The sequence below is a fragment of the Haliaeetus albicilla genome, chromosome 26 (genome assembly GCF_947461875.1).
Source record: "Haliaeetus albicilla chromosome 26, bHalAlb1.1, whole genome shotgun sequence".
Lineage (NCBI taxonomy): Eukaryota > Metazoa > Chordata > Aves > Accipitriformes > Accipitridae > Haliaeetus > Haliaeetus albicilla.
The window spans coordinates 1,173,007-1,190,566 of record NC_091508.1 but is presented as its reverse complement, the minus strand read 5'-3'; the positions used below and the strand labels follow the sequence as shown (position 1 = coordinate 1,190,566).

Genomic DNA, 17,560 nt, shown 5'->3' with positions numbered 1-17,560 from the left:
CAATGCTCCCAATTTTGTATTTTTAAATAGAGTATGAAAGTCAGAAGCAAGCTAGCTGCAGATAGTCTGATGTCAAAATACTCCTTCTTCTCTCTCTTTTTATTTATCTTTTTCTTTGTTTCTTTGTTTCTTTCTCTCTTTTTCTCTCTTTAACTCTCTGTCTTTCCCTCTCTCTCTTTTGCTCTTTCTTCCTGCCTTTCCCTTTCTCTGTCTTTCTGGGAATATCTCCTTAGGTTCTACTGCACCAATTGCAGGTTTTATTAAAACTTTTTGAATAACTTTTTGTCTTTCTAGTACTGAAAAGTAGAACCTGCCAGTGTTAAAACAAGCCACATACGCAGAGAAACAATTGGAATAAACTATGCGTGGTTAAATATAAATATTAAATACAGTTAACTTGATTTTTTTTTTTTTTTTGCTCTGCCATTTTCTTCTGTATTTATATCCTATGCCTCTACAGTGTACTTTATTTATTGTGTTTGTTCTTTACACTGGGCGCTATCCTGCATTAATTCTGCATCTAAATATCCCATTGACTTCGTGGACATGCTGCATAAGCATTCTGTAATGACAGTTGCAGTAATAAAGCTAGCTTGGTTGCTTGAAATTACAGCTTGCCATAACATTGTAGCTTTGTAGTCTGATTATGTCCTATAGATTGTGCCAACAGTTTCCTTGCTTTGGTTCCAAGCTTGTGAAAATGCCTGCATAGATTAAAGAAAGATCATTAATATGATTATGCGAAAGAGTCAGTCTTTGTAACCTTAAAATTATATATGTGGTCTAGTGATTGAAACAGCCTGGAAAACACAGCTGCTGGAATATATCTCTGCTTCTTTCAAAAACTCTCAGACCTTGGCTAAGTCTCTTAAACTCTGTGTTCCTAGTTTCCATCTAAAGAAAGAATATAATAATATTTACTGACAAAAAGTATATTATCAGAATGTATAAATATTTATAAATGGCTATATGGTTCCTGAAGGACTAAGTTGTACAAAAGTATAAGGAGTGAGAGCAATCTGGTTACGTGTTTGTTGATCTGTCTACCCATCACTCTGGCATAGTAAAGCAAACTGATAGGGCATTTCTCCAAAACTTTATCCATCCATCTCTCCAACTATCCACCCTCCAGGATTTCTCTTGGGCTTCTTATCATGGTACACAAATGCACAGAACAGGTAGTCCTAAAAATGAATAAATGAAGGAAGGCACAAGGCACTTTCTATCTCGTCCTATAAATCCAATAAAAAATATCTACCGCTTTCTTGAATTAAGAAGCCTTTATGCCACAGGCATGGCAAAATAAGGAGTTCAAGTATCTTGCTCACTCGTATGTCTATCTCATGTATATAGTTTATCACTGGAAACCGCAGTGTCTACTTTAGGGGCAGAAATGGCCTTCACTCAGGCTAATCTAAATTTTCTTTTATCAGCACACTTCTGGTGAAACATTTATTTTGACACAGAAAAAACTGCCAAAAATTGGATTTGGATCGAAATTTTGCAGGCTTTCTTATAAGGAAAACTAGACTATTAAGTCGGGAAAGCATCCATAATAAATGGTCTTTCATAACACAGTTCTGCTTTAGTGTTTTTGCAAAACCAGTATGTGAAACATTTTACAGAGATTTGTAAAAAAGAAAACCCCAAATTCTCTCAGCATCCCTCAGGAGATTTTAAGGGGATCTTGTTAATGGCTTAAAAAAATCCTGAAGGAAAAAAGTGACTCGTTTTCAAGCACCTTTTGAAGAAAGTTCTGTACAGGGAGATGTTAAGGGTTGGGGGATTTATTTAGGATGACTGGAGGTTGTATTAGCTCCACTTTGGGGAACACTGCAGAATTTACAGGGGTACTGTTTGCATCCTTGTGCGGTTCTCAGACCCATGCGTCCGTCCGAGACGTCGGTCTGTGATGGGCAGTCCGTATCCCTGTCCGGTCTGCAATCTTTCACTGCCTGTTGGTACTTGGACACCAGGGGGGTTGGTTCAAGGCCATCTCCGATTTACAGCGTGTTCAGTTTTTTCCCCCTCTACATTTGGAGATTTTCCAACCCGAAATAAAGCCTCACAGGCAGCTGCATTCTGCCACGTCTTTCCAAAAGGGAAGAGGAAAGAGCCATGGATGGTGTCCAGCAGCTCTGCTAGCTAGCCAGCAGCTGCAAAATTTTCTGCTCAGCTGACCTTAATGAATCAAGAAAAGATCACACATGATAGTAGAGGGAAAAGACCCTTGAAAGACAGTAGTGACACTGAATCAGGGCTTTGATTTATTGTCCACTGTCCCCTGTGTCTCCCCGGTGCATACCATGGCTTGCTCTTCCAGTATCTTTTCACAGGGTGAGTGAAATAACAAGGCAGGTTTGCAATGCTACTCACTGCAACAGCTCATCAGGGATTGTGCTTAATTGGCCATATTCCACGTTATCAACATCCAAACATTTAACTAATGAGAGTATCGTGTTAACAGTCCTGATTACAGATGAGACCGGGCATGTTGCACAAGGCAGGTAGGGAAGGGCAAAGTGGAAAACAAAGCTGGAGTGAGCAGAGGACGCAGGGCTGTTCAGGAGCAGGTGGAGAGATGCGTTAGCAGCAAGAAGGCAATGCTGCTAGATCAGTTAGCAGAGAAGTGAATTAGTGTGCCTGGGTATTCCGCGTCTGCTTGTGAGACAATACTGCCTGTGATTTGCCTTTATTTATGCCTTGAAGAGAACGGTGCCAGAGAAGTCTAGTTTCGCCATCCTGAATTTGAAGCATTTTTTTGCTAATACTGCTGTACCATCAGTGTAACAGGCCTGATGTGCCTCTTGCTTGTCCTGCGTAAATGAGCGGTAGATACACCGAAGACAAGAGAGTTAGAACAGAGCAATGCCAATGACAGGGAAATTAGGACAATTGGCTTAAAGCTAGAAGCTCTGTAAAAGCATATCAATTCTTTGCTGCTTTGCTGTACTCTTTACTGCTAATACTTTAGTGTCTTACAGTCCAGGCAGGACTTTACACATCGTTCTTTATCTGACTGCTCTGCAGCAACTTTCTTTTGCAATGATCTGCCTCCAGCCAGTTGGGAATTCTTGCAGTTATGAGTCAACCAAGGCTAAAAAGCTCTGAACTGAGCAAAGCACAAGCCAACTGCGATCCTTTGATCTCACAGACATTGGGTTAACCAGTCACCATCAAAGGAATCATCATTATCTCCTGGAAGTTGAGAGACCAATTAAAAAAAAGCAAAAAAACCCCAACCCCCAAACCAACCTGAAATAAATGATTAATGTTAAATTATCGAGCTAGAGTGATGCTGAAGGTTTTGCTGATAGAGTCAACAATACAATAAATTGCAATTGCAGTTTTTCAGTGGCTCATAACCAGTAAATCAGATCTGTGGAACTATACGTTTACTGCAAATTTAAGGAGTTGTTCTTTCATTTTTAAGAGTGCATTTTAAATCAAGTCAACGGCCATAAAGCAATATACAGCCTGCCTAGCTATTGTCTGGGGATTGAATCCTGTACTATCATGATTCCTTTTTATTATATTAGATACGGGGGCAGGGAGGAGAAATCTGGGAGAGAGATTGTCCTTGTTCAGCTGACCGGTATATAGGGTATATGGTTGCATCAAAAGCAATGGGGTCTGCTCCACCCAAGGCCTGCACTTTGGCCTGGGCAAACTGGAGTAGAAGCCAGCTGCTCCCAGGTGTTAGTGGTTTACACAGGTGTACCTCAAGAGCATGACAGGGCTGGCCGGTAAGAACCAGGAGCCTTGCTTTTTTTCTTTTTCCATTTTTTTTTGGGTTTTTGGTTTTTTTTTTAAGCTCACCTGCCTGCTATAAGCTATTCACCACGTGAGTTCGTTATGTTACAGCATCAATCAGTGTGGCCTGGGCAGGGAAGGGAGATAATAAAAGGCTGAGGCTGCCAGCTTCTCCCTGCAAGCTCTGAGGTTGTTTCTCCGGGTGTCCCTATGTCCAGGGAAGGAGCTTTCCCACCCTTGTGGCAGAGGTCCCTCTGGACCCAGGCAGTGAGTGCTGGGCACCCATGGCCCAGACAGGCAGGACAAAGAACTAATTAGATTATGGTGCCCATGTGGCATATTAGATTTGCAGAGCTGTGGCTTGCTTCTGGCTCATGCCATAAGGACCTGCTGTCCCTCGCCGCCCTGTGCACGGCACCACGCTCGCCCATCACCCTGGTGGCTGCTGGTCATGGACCTGCACCTGCGAGGTTAATCCCCAATTTCAAATCTCTACAGAAATTTACATACTGCTGCTGCCATGCTTGGAGAGCTTTGGATGTCTTTGGAATAAGAGACAAAATAGATTAAAGTATTTGTGGGAAAAAGAAAGTATAGAAGCTGTCAAGAGAAGGGACCCCATGCAGCCTGTGGCTCCTGTGCCCTCCCAAGCGGCTGGCTTGGAGTTTTGTCTCCCGAAAGGCACCCGGGGCTGTGGTGGGATGCCCATTGCTGATGGGGCAGCTGCGCAAGGACATGGGAGAGAGGGGAGAACCAGGGGCTCCTGGAAAGAGCTTGTAGTAAGGATTTGCTGCCGCTTTTGCTTGGATCCACTTCTTGTATCTTCTTGCTGTGGGAGGCAATTGCTCTTTTTCTAGATGCAAACTCTGTCTCCCCAGTGAATTCCCTTTTCTGGAAGGAAGCCTGTGTTTGTTTTCCATTTGGGGCTTGATGAAGCACACTTGGAAATACACAGCAGAGCCAAGATAGCAGCCGCGGCTAACCTCTTGATTAGGGTGGGGGAAGGAGGTGCTTGCTCACCCCGACGGCTCTCGGGGAGCTGGAGAGGGTGGGGGAAAGCCTCTTCTCTGCTGGCGAAGCCATGCTGGGCTCCTGCTGTGGGATTGCTTTGCTCCCCTTGGTGCACAGGGAGGTCCTGTCTGCTGACTGCTTCTCCTCGTGCAACTTGCTTGGGTGGCTTTGAGGCGCGTGAGTACGGGTCGGGGCAGATGAACCCTCCCCGCGTGCACAGCCGGAGGGTGGCACGAGTGTGGTTTTGGAGAAGGGCTGCTGGTGTCTCCTGGAGAGCAGAGCTGAGGCTGTCATTCCCCATTCTCCCCCTTTCCTAAGTGTGGCTCAAGACCTCTGACCCTGTGAATCTGATTTTTTTGGGGGGGGGAGGGGGGGTGTTGCCTTTCCTTCCAAAGCCTGGTGGCTTCATGCAGCCCTTTTAGCCGTGACTTCTACAAGGGTGAATTTCCGTTTCTATGACGATGGCATCGCTGGAGAGGTGGCTCTTGCCTCCCTCATGGAACTTTTAATGAGACAGACAAAATGTTGAAAATAAAAATCAAAGGCCCTCTTCTTGTAAGCCCTTTTTTTCCTGCTGCTTAATTATCAGATTGAAGATAAAAATAGCTGAAAAAATCACTGAAGAGGAGATGAAGGCTTTCTGCAGCAAGCCTTGTCCTCTTTGGAACTGGCCCCACTTTGCCCCTGTAGGTGCCTGCCCTCCTCTCAAGCCAGGGCAGAGATCCAGGACAGACCTGGCGCCATGCTACTGGTCTGCTTGTAGAGAAATGCAATGTTAGAGGCCCTTACTAGAAATAATGTCCGACCTCCAGCGCTGCGGTAAGGCTTGTCCATGTACGAGCTGGGTAGGATCCACCATTGCAGCCGGCGAGACCAGAGCTGCTGCGGGCTTTGAGCCACCTCAGTCTCTGTTTGCCTGGGGCGGACGAGGACTGAGCCCAGCAGTGAAATGCTGAAGGCTTAATGTGTGTAAACGAGGTGAGGACTGTTATTTCTCTGTCTTTTGTTGGATAGTGGCCCTGGTCTGTGCTAGAAGGATACGAAGGGTCTGGAGGAGAAGCCCCTCAGCAGCAGGTGCTGGGGCTGGCTTGTGCGCCCAGAGCTATACGGCAGGCTTGCTGTAGCGAAGGCGGTCTTAGCTGTGAGCGTAGCGAGCTTGGACCTCCAGACAGGGGCAGTTTTTTCAGACTGTTTCCTAATGGTCGGGAGGGGATGGTTCCCAACTCATTGCTGAGGGGAAAAAAAAGCAGAGATGGATTCTAGCCCCAAACTAATTTATCATACCAACCCTCTCTCTATATATCAGAATGCTAGTAGGCAGAAGTAGATTTACTCTTTTATCTTGGAACAGATTAAAAGTAACTTTACCTGCAGACAAATTCTGTAACTAGAATTAAAGCTTAATCTGACTTTTTTTTTTTAATTATTGAATCCAGTAAGATCATTATTTCTGTCTTGCTATAGCAGGATGTAGTCATCTAGCTAAAGGGAAGGTTTTCTGTGTGTGTATGTGTGTCATTAAGGGCTAACCTGGAATTCAGATCTTAATCCTCAGTACAGACCTTTGATATAGAAAGAGGGCTTTTGTTAATGCATTAACTTAAACTTGCTCACAGCAGAAGCAGTAGCTGAGAGCTTGAAAGTAAATTCAGTTAGTATTTTTGGATAGTCCAGTCTTAAGTGAAGTTCTTCACAAATGGAAAATCTCTCATCTAAGCTTCTCAAGAAGCTCAAAGGGGATATTTATGCAAACATCTCTCTGAGCAGGAGGTTCTCTTGCTCTTAGATCACGCACACATGAGGGAGATCTTGCTTCTTAACAGGCTGGAAGATCAGCTCATTAAAGGTGTTTTTGGAATATTCAGGCATTTTGCCAGGACGCTGCTGATGTTTGCTTCTACTTTGTAAGACCCTCAGCTTCTGAAAGAAAGCAGAAAGCAGACCTTGTCTGTCTGTTGGTTTTCTGGTTTGTTACCAATGTCCCATCTGGCGATATACTTCATAGCCTACGAGAATGGCCCCCGAGTTGGGTGTTGGCAGTCGTCTCCAGCTGGAAAACAAAGCCTGAGCGGAGCGGTGCTTTCCCCAGCACTAATCCTCACTTGACTTGTCAAAGTGATAAACTGCCTGAAGATTGTGCAGGTGTTGGAAACATGATCCCACTTGCTTTGCAGTGTAAAAAGATAACAACTGTTGGGCTTTTTATCTCTACTAGGAAAATGTGTAATATCACCAAATACGCAAACTTTTTATTGGTGTTGAACACAATTTTACTTCTATTACAGGCAGGGGTGAGGTTAATCAAGACACATCAGCACATCTTTTTAAATATGACAGGTTTTGCTCATAGCAAAATTCAGGGTCAAACTGATTAGTAATTCTGATTTTGTATTAGGTGACAAGCTGGCAAATAAAAAAAAGAATTTGGTTTTTCAAAATCACTGTGCACATGTCTCTGACCAGGAAGCCTTCTAGAATGAAAATTCATATTGTTCACCCAGGAATGAGTTACGCTAACTCCCTTTTTAAAATTGGATAAGATAACATTCATCGTTGTAGCTGAATGCTTAGATAATGCATTTTCTAACACTGTGTAGTATTTCTCTGTGCAAGGAATAACATGCAAAAAGTAGCACACTCTAGAATGATGTAGCAGGGCATAATACAAGCCAGCTTAAATAGGAACATAGGAAATGTTTAAATGGCAAGCAATAAATCTATGTAATAGCATTCAAATAGAGTTCAATCCAAATGATTGCTTTGGTATTGATGAAACCTCACAATTTTATGCCACTTCTTATTTGGATAACTCTGAGTTTGCAGTCATTGCCCGGTTTCTCAGAACAGCCAGTTGAGAGAGAAGCAGCTCTTTATTTCTGCTGATGGCAGATGAAGGCATATAAAATTCCTCTTTTCCTCAGTATTCAAAATGTTGAAGAAGCTTTTCCACATTTTGTTTGTTGCAAAGATCTACCGCCTGAAATACTACCTTCATCTGCGTGATGAAGTTAGCTGAGGAACAGGGCTAAACTCTCCTGGGTTAGAAGTGACACAGATAACTAGGAATTTGGATCTCACGATTCCTTTATTGCTATTATAAACACCAGCAGAAAGAAAGGAAACAGAACTTTTCAGTATTTTGCAATCTAATATACTACAGAAGCCAAATAAAACTGTACCTTATTCCCCCGGCTGTGTTACTGACTGTGTTAGGAGTTGGAAGCATGCAGCACCGTGTGAAGGCACTCGGCGTGTTCAAGATCAGACCTTCAGATGTAAAGCTTAAAGAAAAGCAAGGCAAATATTCATGAAAGTGTCTGCGTTTTATGTGACCTGCTTTCCACCTCAGCTTTGATCCAGGCTGCTGATCCGAAGAATAGATTCTGATTTCCATTTGATAAGGCTTACATTTTTTGGCAAAGGGAGGCTCAAAAGTAATCCTTTTCTGAGCAGATAAATCATCTAAAGCGCTCAAACATGCAGGCAAAGGAACTGGTAAATCTGCTAGCTGAACTCCCATGACTGCTTATTTTCAGGAGTCCCTATGGGAAGCTGATCTCATGGGAATGGCTGAGCGGGACTTGGTTGATGGTCATGGCGTGCAGATTAATCCCGGCTGTGCAGACACGATGCACTGGTGTGCCGGGGTGTGCCCTGGGGCAAAGCAGAGCTACGGAGGGCTGATGTGTAAATCCAAGCTAACCCTGAGCACTCAGCCCTGCAAGGTGCCAACTCCTCGGAGAATTCTGGTGCCTGCTCAGGAATATTTAAGCACATGTTTAAAACGAAGATCCTAAAGGCCCAGCAAGTCAAGGGTCTGCTAATGTGCATAAAGGTAAACACACACTAAGTGCTTTGCTGGTCTGTAGCCAGGGGGCTGACTCTGTAGGATCCCAACCCCTTAAAATGTGGATTTTTAGACCCAGCAGATAACAAAAGTTGTCACATGGCATTCAGAGCTGCTGCTGGATGTAGAGCTTTTCTGCTGTAGGGCTCTTCAGGCAACCGCTTGGAAACAGCTACAACCCTTCCTTCACACAGGGACAGCAGGGAGGAGAAGAGAATGGTTATGATTATTTACTAATTAATCCAGTACAAATAGATATATGAATAGATGGTCATTTAAAATTCTTGCTGGTTCACAGAGCGAATGAGTCCAGTGCCTTGCATGCCATTGAGGTGCTTTTCTTGGCTCCAGCCTAAGGGAGCCTGCAGGATAACCAGTTCTGAGAAAATAAGCTCTGTTGTTAGAAAAACAAATGTTTACAATTCTAAACAAAAATTAAATAATGAACAAGCAGCACTTCAGGTTGTAATTAGGGCTGGAAAGATGTCAAAACAAAGCACACCAATGCACGTATCGCTTATCAGAGCCCCTGACAGACTGCTGAAGGGACTGGGCCAGGTTTGGGGTCAGACTCTTATAGCGTATCTCTTTGCGAGTATACGCACGTACAATGTCACAATAAATCTGGAAAGCCACTTGTGTGCAACTTGGAGAGCAGATAAATGATATAAACCAAGAAAGAACATTGCTGCTGATAATCGCTTCTGTTACCATTGTCAACCAAAGCAGCAGCAATAATAACAGAAATATAGTGCTTTTCACCCACCGATGGCTCAGCACAGTGCAGAGATGATCTGTGCCCCCCAGTAAGGTAACCATGGCAGAGGTGTGTAGAGGCACCAAGCACCATATTCCCCCAAAATCTTGAAAATCGGAAACTAACTGAGAGCACGGTGAGGTTAGGTTGCCAGCTTGTGTTTAAATCTTGTTTCTTGCCCTTCTAAATATAAGAAAAAGCCTGAAAATGTGAACTGAATTGTTTGCTTGAGCCTGTGCATGCTCTGAAAGCAGAGCTGTGCCATGCCCTGTCTGTCCTACCTCTGCAAAAGGCTGTGGTGGAGATGAGATAATGTTGGTGGCACTCAGGACGGGACTGGTTCATGGTGCTCTGTACTAGTGTGACGTTTGGTGTGCATACAAAATGGTTTTATAAAAATAGCATTTTACAGGGATGATTCATGTTACAGGATCAACTCTCTATATTGGACCACCCTATGCTCTGACTTACTCCCCTGGAAATCCGGATAATAGCATTAGCAGCTATTGCAGAGGAATATCAAAATAGTTGAGAATTTGGACCATGGACCGGTCAATATTACTAGCAGCCAGCACTGCTCAGTGCTGCAAAATGCTCTGTTTTCTCTACACTGCGTTAAATTCCAGGAATTTTTAAACTGCTATAATAATAATAATAACAAGTATTATTAATAATAAATACTTATAGTTAGAACTTCCTGACTTTTAATGATAGCCTCTATTCATGAACAAAAGTAGAGGTGGATAATTCTCAGTTGACCTTCAGACAGAAAGATAAAGATGCACAGCTAAAAAACCCATTACAAACAGGACTCAGGATAATTTCACATAATCCTGACAATACAGTGCTAGCCTTCCGAGGCAGATGATGACATTCAGTGCATGAGCTGTTGCTAAGCTTTCGAAAAACATTTATTCTTTGGCCACAAGCTACTTCTGGTCTTTGTCGTTAGCAGAGACATTTATGTCAGAAAATGTTGTTCCTTTTAAAATTTTCTGTGATAAAAGGCACTTGCTAGATGTCCAGCGTGAGCTTTAAATTAGCGCTAAACTGGGCCTGTGCTGGATTTGCTGCTGACTCCTCCATGTTACTGATTTCATTTTCAGCAGTGCCAGTCCTCCTGTAACGGATTATCTCTGCAGTTTGGGGCACAAAGACCAGAGTCAAATTAATTTTCTGACAAGACACACTATTGGCTCAAACCATTTCCCTCCCACTTTCTTAGCATCAACGTCTGGTCTGCTTAAATGCCAGTAAACAAGTGTAAAGTCTAACAAGCCACAAATTGGCTATTGACATCTCTGCTGGCTGACTCCTCAGTCTAGAAATGTCACTTGCTGAAGGGTGTCAATAAAACACTGGGGCCCTGCAACAGACCTGAATCTAAAGTCATTTCTTGCCGACATGATTCTTTACTTATTTCTTCACTTTCAGAAAACCCTTTCTTTAACAGCATGCTGGACAGATACATTTTCAGCCTGCATGTTTACTTTAATGGCACTGACTGCCATTTAGAAAAATGAGCTTTAATTCCCTAGATTTTGCAGAATTAAAGCATGCTTATGTTATTTTGCTCTACTTTGCAATTATTTTTCTGAATTTCCTTCAAGGACAGGCTAACAACAGTCACTCTACTGAGTTACAAAAATTACACAGATTATTCGTAAACCTGAAATGCAAGCAGTTGGCTGGATGCTATTTTCACTGAAGGATTAAACCTTTGAAGAATAAAAATAAAAAAAAGAAATTGAAGTAGTTCAGAAAAGCACTGAGAGATCAGTTTAACCTGGGCTGTGACACTGATATGTTCGTGTGAGAGCAGGATATGTTCGAGGAAGCTCAGCTCTTTCCTTCCCGATGAGGGCTGGAATTACCTGGGAACAATTTTTGCTTTTCTTCTCCCAGCTCTTCACTTTTTCTGCCCTCTCACTGGTGTGAACCAAGAAGTCTGATATCCCAACTGGCCACCAGGCTTGTGTGATGGTTCAGGGTCTGGACCTTGAACGAGGTTTCGGATATGTTCACGTTGTAGATATTGGCTGAGATTTGTCCTGCCAGCTTTAGCATCTAACTCTGGTATCGCCGTCAGATCCCATTTGCTCTTGGCTCTCGGTCTAGCCGGTGGCGAGAGGCTCTTTGTGATGGTGACTCACAGCAGCAGCCTGAGTCTTTGGTTTTATTCTTTGATTTATACTCTGGAGGTGCTGTCTGTCCCTGTGGACTGCGGAGGAGGCTTATAAATTATGGGTGTAATAAGGATGAATTTTTGGAAACTTAGGGATGGCCACCGTGGAGTGAAGTCCTGATGTGGCTCTAAACAAGCCACCTCCCACCTCAGCCCACGGCTGGCTGGGAGGGTCGGCATGGGAAAGGATGGAGAGGGAGCTGTTCTCGCTTTTCCTTAATTTGTTCATTCTTAGTAGAGGTTAAAGTTTCTACTTCGTAAAGAAAGGTGCCCGCAGCACACCCAGCCCTTGGTGGCAGCAGCTGCCGATGACATGGAAGAGCACCGGTGCTCAATGCGATGTGACGGGCAGGGAGAAGTGACCCCAGCCTAAATTGGGCTGTGCCTGAGCTAAAATTTTAAAAAGACGTAAGTGCTCAGAATTTTAAGACAATGCCCAATAAGTTTCTGTTCTTTCTTCCTCCACCTCTCTTCTTTATGTATATCAATAATAAATGTCTTAATGGAAAAGGTTTTTTAGGAGGTAACTTACACCTATGTGCGGACCTTATTATATGTATAAAAAAAGGTATTCTGCAGCCGATGCATGTCACAGTGTAAGGGGGTTTGTTAATGGTTCTTGGCATAGCAACACCTTAGGAAAAGAAATGCTGCGTGATCAGGACCTTGTAATGCTTTCAGATTATATTGGAAAGAAAAGCCAATGCAGGTACACCCCGAAGATTTGTGGTTTATCAGTCTCTGTAGTTTTCGCTCCAGCTCTGTCCAGTGCAGTCCCATTTCTTTTTTTTTTTCCCTAAGAAAGAGTCATGTCAGAGGAAAAAATACCCAGCCCAGTGGAGGGGCACAGTATCGGCAGTGCCTGACCACGTGTGTGCCCTCACCTCTGCAGCTACACAGAAACCTGTGCTGATTTATCTCATTCCCCCTCATTTCCTGCATCCAAAGAGAACAGTGAAAATACACCAAAGGCTGCGCTTCCTGTGAAGGACAGTGCATGGTAATTACTTGTACAGAAGCTCAGTGTGTTCAATTTTGAGATAATTATAAATCTATTTAGGAAATCAAAGAAGCCACAATGTATTTTTAAAGTAGAGTATTTTCTACTCAACACAGATAAAAACAGATAAACATAGCAATAAAAGAAATATTAGCCTTCTCGCGTGGGCAGCCTTCAGCATCACGTAAAAGCAATGCATTTAACCTTTACATGATTTAAAGATAACATTCTCTTATTAGATGCTGATAATTAGTCATCAAATGCAGAACAGAGCATGTAGCAAAATGAACCCACAGTTATTTCACTCCAGTGGATTGATCTCTCCTTTCATGAGCTAATCACCCAAACATTTTTGTAACGTGGCCAACATATTAACAGTTCCTCAGCATTCTCTAACAGCATTGCATCGTTGTAAAGACCTTTCTGTAGAGAAGCAAAAATTGGCATTTTGGATCTCCCCTTTCCTCTGCTGGACACTGTGCCCAGCCTCTACATCTGAACCCCAATGTATCTGCTGCCATCACAGCTTACAAATGGAAAAATAATTGAGGAGAGAGCAAAACAGGGTAAACTCATCCCAGATGTAGTCAGTCTTCATTTGCAATGTAAATATTGGCTCTGTGATACATGTTTACAGCTGTGATAAGGGGAAGGGAAGCAGTTTGAAGACAGGGAGGTGCAAGTACCACTACAGCACTCTGCAAATGCCAGTTAGTCAGACTTTCCAGAGTTGAAAGAGCAAAGGAAAATAATGTAAGAACTGTTCTGTGGGTTTTGTCTTGGCTTGTTTTTTAATTACCGAAGAAAGGTGTTGAACTAAGTGCTGGCGATAGCCATACTCTTCCTGTCTGTATGAGGCAGTGACTGGCAGATAAACATTTTGGTCTCCGGCAGCCTGTTTCTGTTGCACAGACACAGAGTGTCTGGGAGTGTGTCCCTTGATGGGCTGCTTCCAGCAGCAAGTGCACAGGTGACGGAACAGCCGGCAGCTCCCTGTGAAGTAGGGTCATAAATTACCTTCTGACCTTATTATTGTGGTGTTATCGTAACCTCTGGGCAATTCCCCCCTTCACATGTGTTTCATCTGAAGTGTTTTCCAAATGAGAAATGCAAATTTACCAATTCGTAAAATCCCTTTGTAGTTCATATATTTAAAAAAAAAAAAATTGTTTTATTTTCCAATAATCCAATCCCTGTTGGATGGTAGGGAGCAGTGAAGGCAGCAGAGGAATGAAGTGAAGGGCTGGAAAGGGACATGGTGCTCTCCCCTTGCTAGCTGGTGGCACAGAGCTCAGCACAGGCTGGTGGTTGCGTCTTCTGCTTTCAACCCAGTTCGAGTGGATGCTGCCATAGGCACACAGCTGCGAAAGCCTGAGCTTATATCCTGGTGAGCTGCAGCCCTGGGAACTAGAGCAGGATGGCTGCATCTCACAGAAAGCGGCGCAGAGAAAAATCCTTCACCGCAGAGGCACATGCAAACTGACATCTCGAGGATCCTTCTCCATTGTTAGCTTTTGTGGTTTGACTTAAATTCATTTCAGTTTGATACAACACTAGTCTTCACAGCGTCCTGAAAAAGCAGAAAGTCTAATAGATAGCTCACTACAACCTGTTATAATGTAGTAATAACGGTGTGCTACAGCAGCTGAGCAGCATGGTATTGATCTGTGAAGCCTCTGAGAGGATGCTGAGCAGAAGTGCATTCCTGAAACTGCCTTTTTAAAAGCAAAACCAATTTAAATAATACAAAATCCTCCAACAGAGGAGGAAGGAGAGTCCCATGGGCTAGCAGCCAGGACTTGCTGGTGCTCGGGTGTCTTTTTAGGTAATTCTCCCTGACCATCCTGCTTGTTGCCCTGTCTCCCACAGCACATAGATGTGAGACGGACTGAAAATACCCATCATTTGATAGGAAAAAGTAACAGAGCTCTCAAATTGTCATGCAGGAGAAACAAACCACAGTACTGAAGCTCAGAGCATGGCTTTGCTGGAGGCAGATGGTCACAGGCATGGGAAAAGACGAAGCAGCCTTTGGAAGCCCTCCTGTGCTGGCTGCCCAGCCCGGGGTGTGCACCGCTGAGTGCTCCTCTGTCCCTGCCTGGACCCCTCTGGTCTCTCTGACTCTCCCCAAACTGGTTTTGCCAGGTGATGCAGGGCATTACCAGAGCAATTGGGAATGTTCATCCTGTTGAGTAACCACAGAAACTGGTCCTCTCCGTTTACCAGCCTTGTTGGTCTGGATTTAGAAGATAAAAATAAATGGTGGGAGTGTGGTTCAGAAAGACAAAGGTGCTTCCTTGGTCCATGGCTTTGCAGCTCTAAAAAAACCAGTAAATCACAGCGACCATCCTTCGTTAGGCCTGATGCTGTCTGAGCAGCAGTGCTGAGCTGCAGTACCCGTGGCAGCTCCGAGCAGTCGGTGGTGCAGGCTTCAGAGCCAGCACAGCAGGTTGCTGCACAGACATGCAGATTTATGGGACCTTCCCCGGAACAGCCTTTCCTGCTGCTGCTTGCGCTTGGAAGGTTGTTGCGTCTAAACGCACTGGCTGGTTTATTTGTTTAAATCGTGATTCTATATTAAGAAGAAAACCAAAGCCATGAAAGCCATGTGGTGCTGTGAGCTCCCACTTGAGGGGACCCCTGGGGAGCTGAGCCTGTGCCACGTGCAGGTCTCTCGCCCAAACTGGAAGCATTTCATAATGCTTTCCCTGGTAATCCAAAAGCAGTAAATATTCAACTTACTTCTCTGTAATGATGAGGCTTTGGGAAACACCAAGTCAAAAATTCCCAAACTGGGGGCCATGGTCTCCAGTGGGACTCCAGGTCTGCAAGTGTAAGTGGGATTGCTGAAGGGGAGGGTTAGGACTTGCTGTGACCCTGGGCAGAGAGCAAGAAATTCAGCAGGGAGCTGTGATGGGATTAGGGGGTTTGCAGGGAACTTCAGCGTTTGAACTCTGCCATGAATACCTGTTTCTGACACACCAGCCATTCCCAGCACCACCTGCGCGTCGTGGCTGAGAGATGCGCGATGGTCTTCAACTGGTGTGATCTAGGATTAAACCGTTTCTGAGCAGGTGGTGTTTCGGGTGTCCTTTGCGATCCTGGGGCAGGTTTCACCCGACGAGGCCGGGGGGTCTGCAGTGCCCTCACCCCCCCGCCAGCCCCAGCACGGGTGAAACGGCGGTGGGAGCGGGCTGTGCCTGCAGGTGTCCTGTCCCCGGGGGAGCTGCTTGGGCTCTCCCTGCAGATAAATAGTGACCAGAACACAGCTCTGTTATTCCGGACTTGGCTCAGTGATGAGGGGAAGGGGAGCTGCGGGAGTCAATGCGGCGTGAGCAGAAGGAGCTGCACCCGAGCCAAGGGGTGACACAGCTCCCACTGTTCGAACCTCGGCTCCCACAGGGACCCAGCCTGCCGTCACACTCGCCTCTATCGGCTCCAATCATTCTCTGGGCTCACCATCAAATCTGGGGTATAACCAGGATTTAAAAGGCAATTTGCTCCTCATTCCAATGGAATTAAAGATACATTGTGAGTGTTCTGTGGTAATGCCACAGCTGTGCGCTGGGTTCGCTTGGAACATGACAGTGAATAAAATGAAATATGAGTTTTATTGATCTTGTCTGCACCACATTGTTATTCACACAGAGTGAAATTCACCCTTAGGCACAGGACAAACATTAGACTTGGGAAAAACATTTCAGCTGAATGTTTTATTTGTTGAAAAAAATGCAGGTTTGAATCAGCTGAAAGTACTTACGAATTCATGCTGCATTTGTCAAAGTGTTTCAGCATGTAAAAAACCCCAAAACATTTTTCAGAAAGTCAAAACATTTACTATTGATGCTTATTAAATGCAACATCTACATTTTCAAAGTCTAAAATAACATTTTCTTTTTTAAATATTAGTAAGATCTACTTTAATACTAACCCCTGAAAAATGAACCAGTATTTTGCTTCGATTAAAAATCAACAAAATACAAAACTCAGGAACAAATTTTGAGGCATGTTCAGTTTTGAAAGAAAACATAATATTTTTCAGTTTGATTCAAAATATTTTCCCCGTTTTCTTGGTTTAGGCCATGAAAAATCAATTACCCCAGGTCTGCTGAGCTGGAACACGGTGTTTGTACCCCTTGATTTCGGGCACAAGCCTGGCTGATGCTCCAGTGCCCCGTTTCAGTAAGCATTGACCTCGGTGTAACCTTTCTGTCTCTGGGCTTGGTTTTCACTTGGTTTTCTAAGCTTTTCCTAAGTGTTATGAAACAAGAAATGAATCTCAGGGCATTGCGATGCTGTGGCACAAACTGGTACTTTGCTGAGTACAACGAGACTACACAGAAATACGCAAACAGAATAAAAGAAACGGGTTGGAGGATTTTCATGAATTGGCAATAGCCTTACGTCGGTACATGCGAGAGCAGAGTCAGGTTTAAAAGAAGTCTGTAATAATTTAAGGTACATGATTAAGTAATATAGATCTCAATGCAGCTGGTGGTACTCCTGCCTGCAACAGTACCTTCTTGTACCTTTTATTTTTAATAGCTGACAACGTTCCCCTCGGTTCATTAATCCTGCACTGAGGCGTCGTTCCGCAGCGGGCAGGCACGGATGCCGACGCCGCTGTCTCGCCAGCGGATCATCGCAAAGAGCCGAGGGGAAGGAAAACCTCTCCAGGCGCCGGTCCCCGGCACCGGCTCCCCAGGAGACCCCCGGGCAGGGGTGCTGGGGGAGCGCCGGAGGTGGCACCGGGGCTGCACGGGTGGGCACCGCGGCAGCGCCCTGCGCTGGGGTCCTGCTCGGCGGGTGAGGGGGCAGCTGCTGCCAAGGGGAGAGGGCGAGACCCGCGCGGAGCAGAGGGGCTCGGGAGAGGGGAGCAGGCAAGGAGGATAGCCGGGCACCCCACTGCTGCGTGCGGGCAGCGCTTTGTCACGAGGACCCCACGGGGTGACCCTGCGCTCGCAGCCGTGGGGGCCTCTGCTTTCGCCATCATCCCCCGAGAGGACC

At 44.7% G+C, this 17,560-nt stretch overlaps 1 protein-coding gene across 1 annotated transcript in view; it reads right to left on the bottom strand.

Annotated features, from left to right (window-relative positions):
- The window catches only part of KCND3 (potassium voltage-gated channel subfamily D member 3), a 142,663-nt gene extending 134,403 nt beyond the window's left edge, over window positions 1-8,260 (bottom strand). The window contains exon 1 of the mRNA XM_069771358.1: window positions 7,944-8,260. The gene's annotated coding sequence lies outside the window, so the exon portion shown is untranslated. The remainder of the gene's footprint in view (window positions 1-7,943) is intronic.
- Between the last annotated feature and the right edge of the window lie 9,300 nt (window positions 8,261-17,560).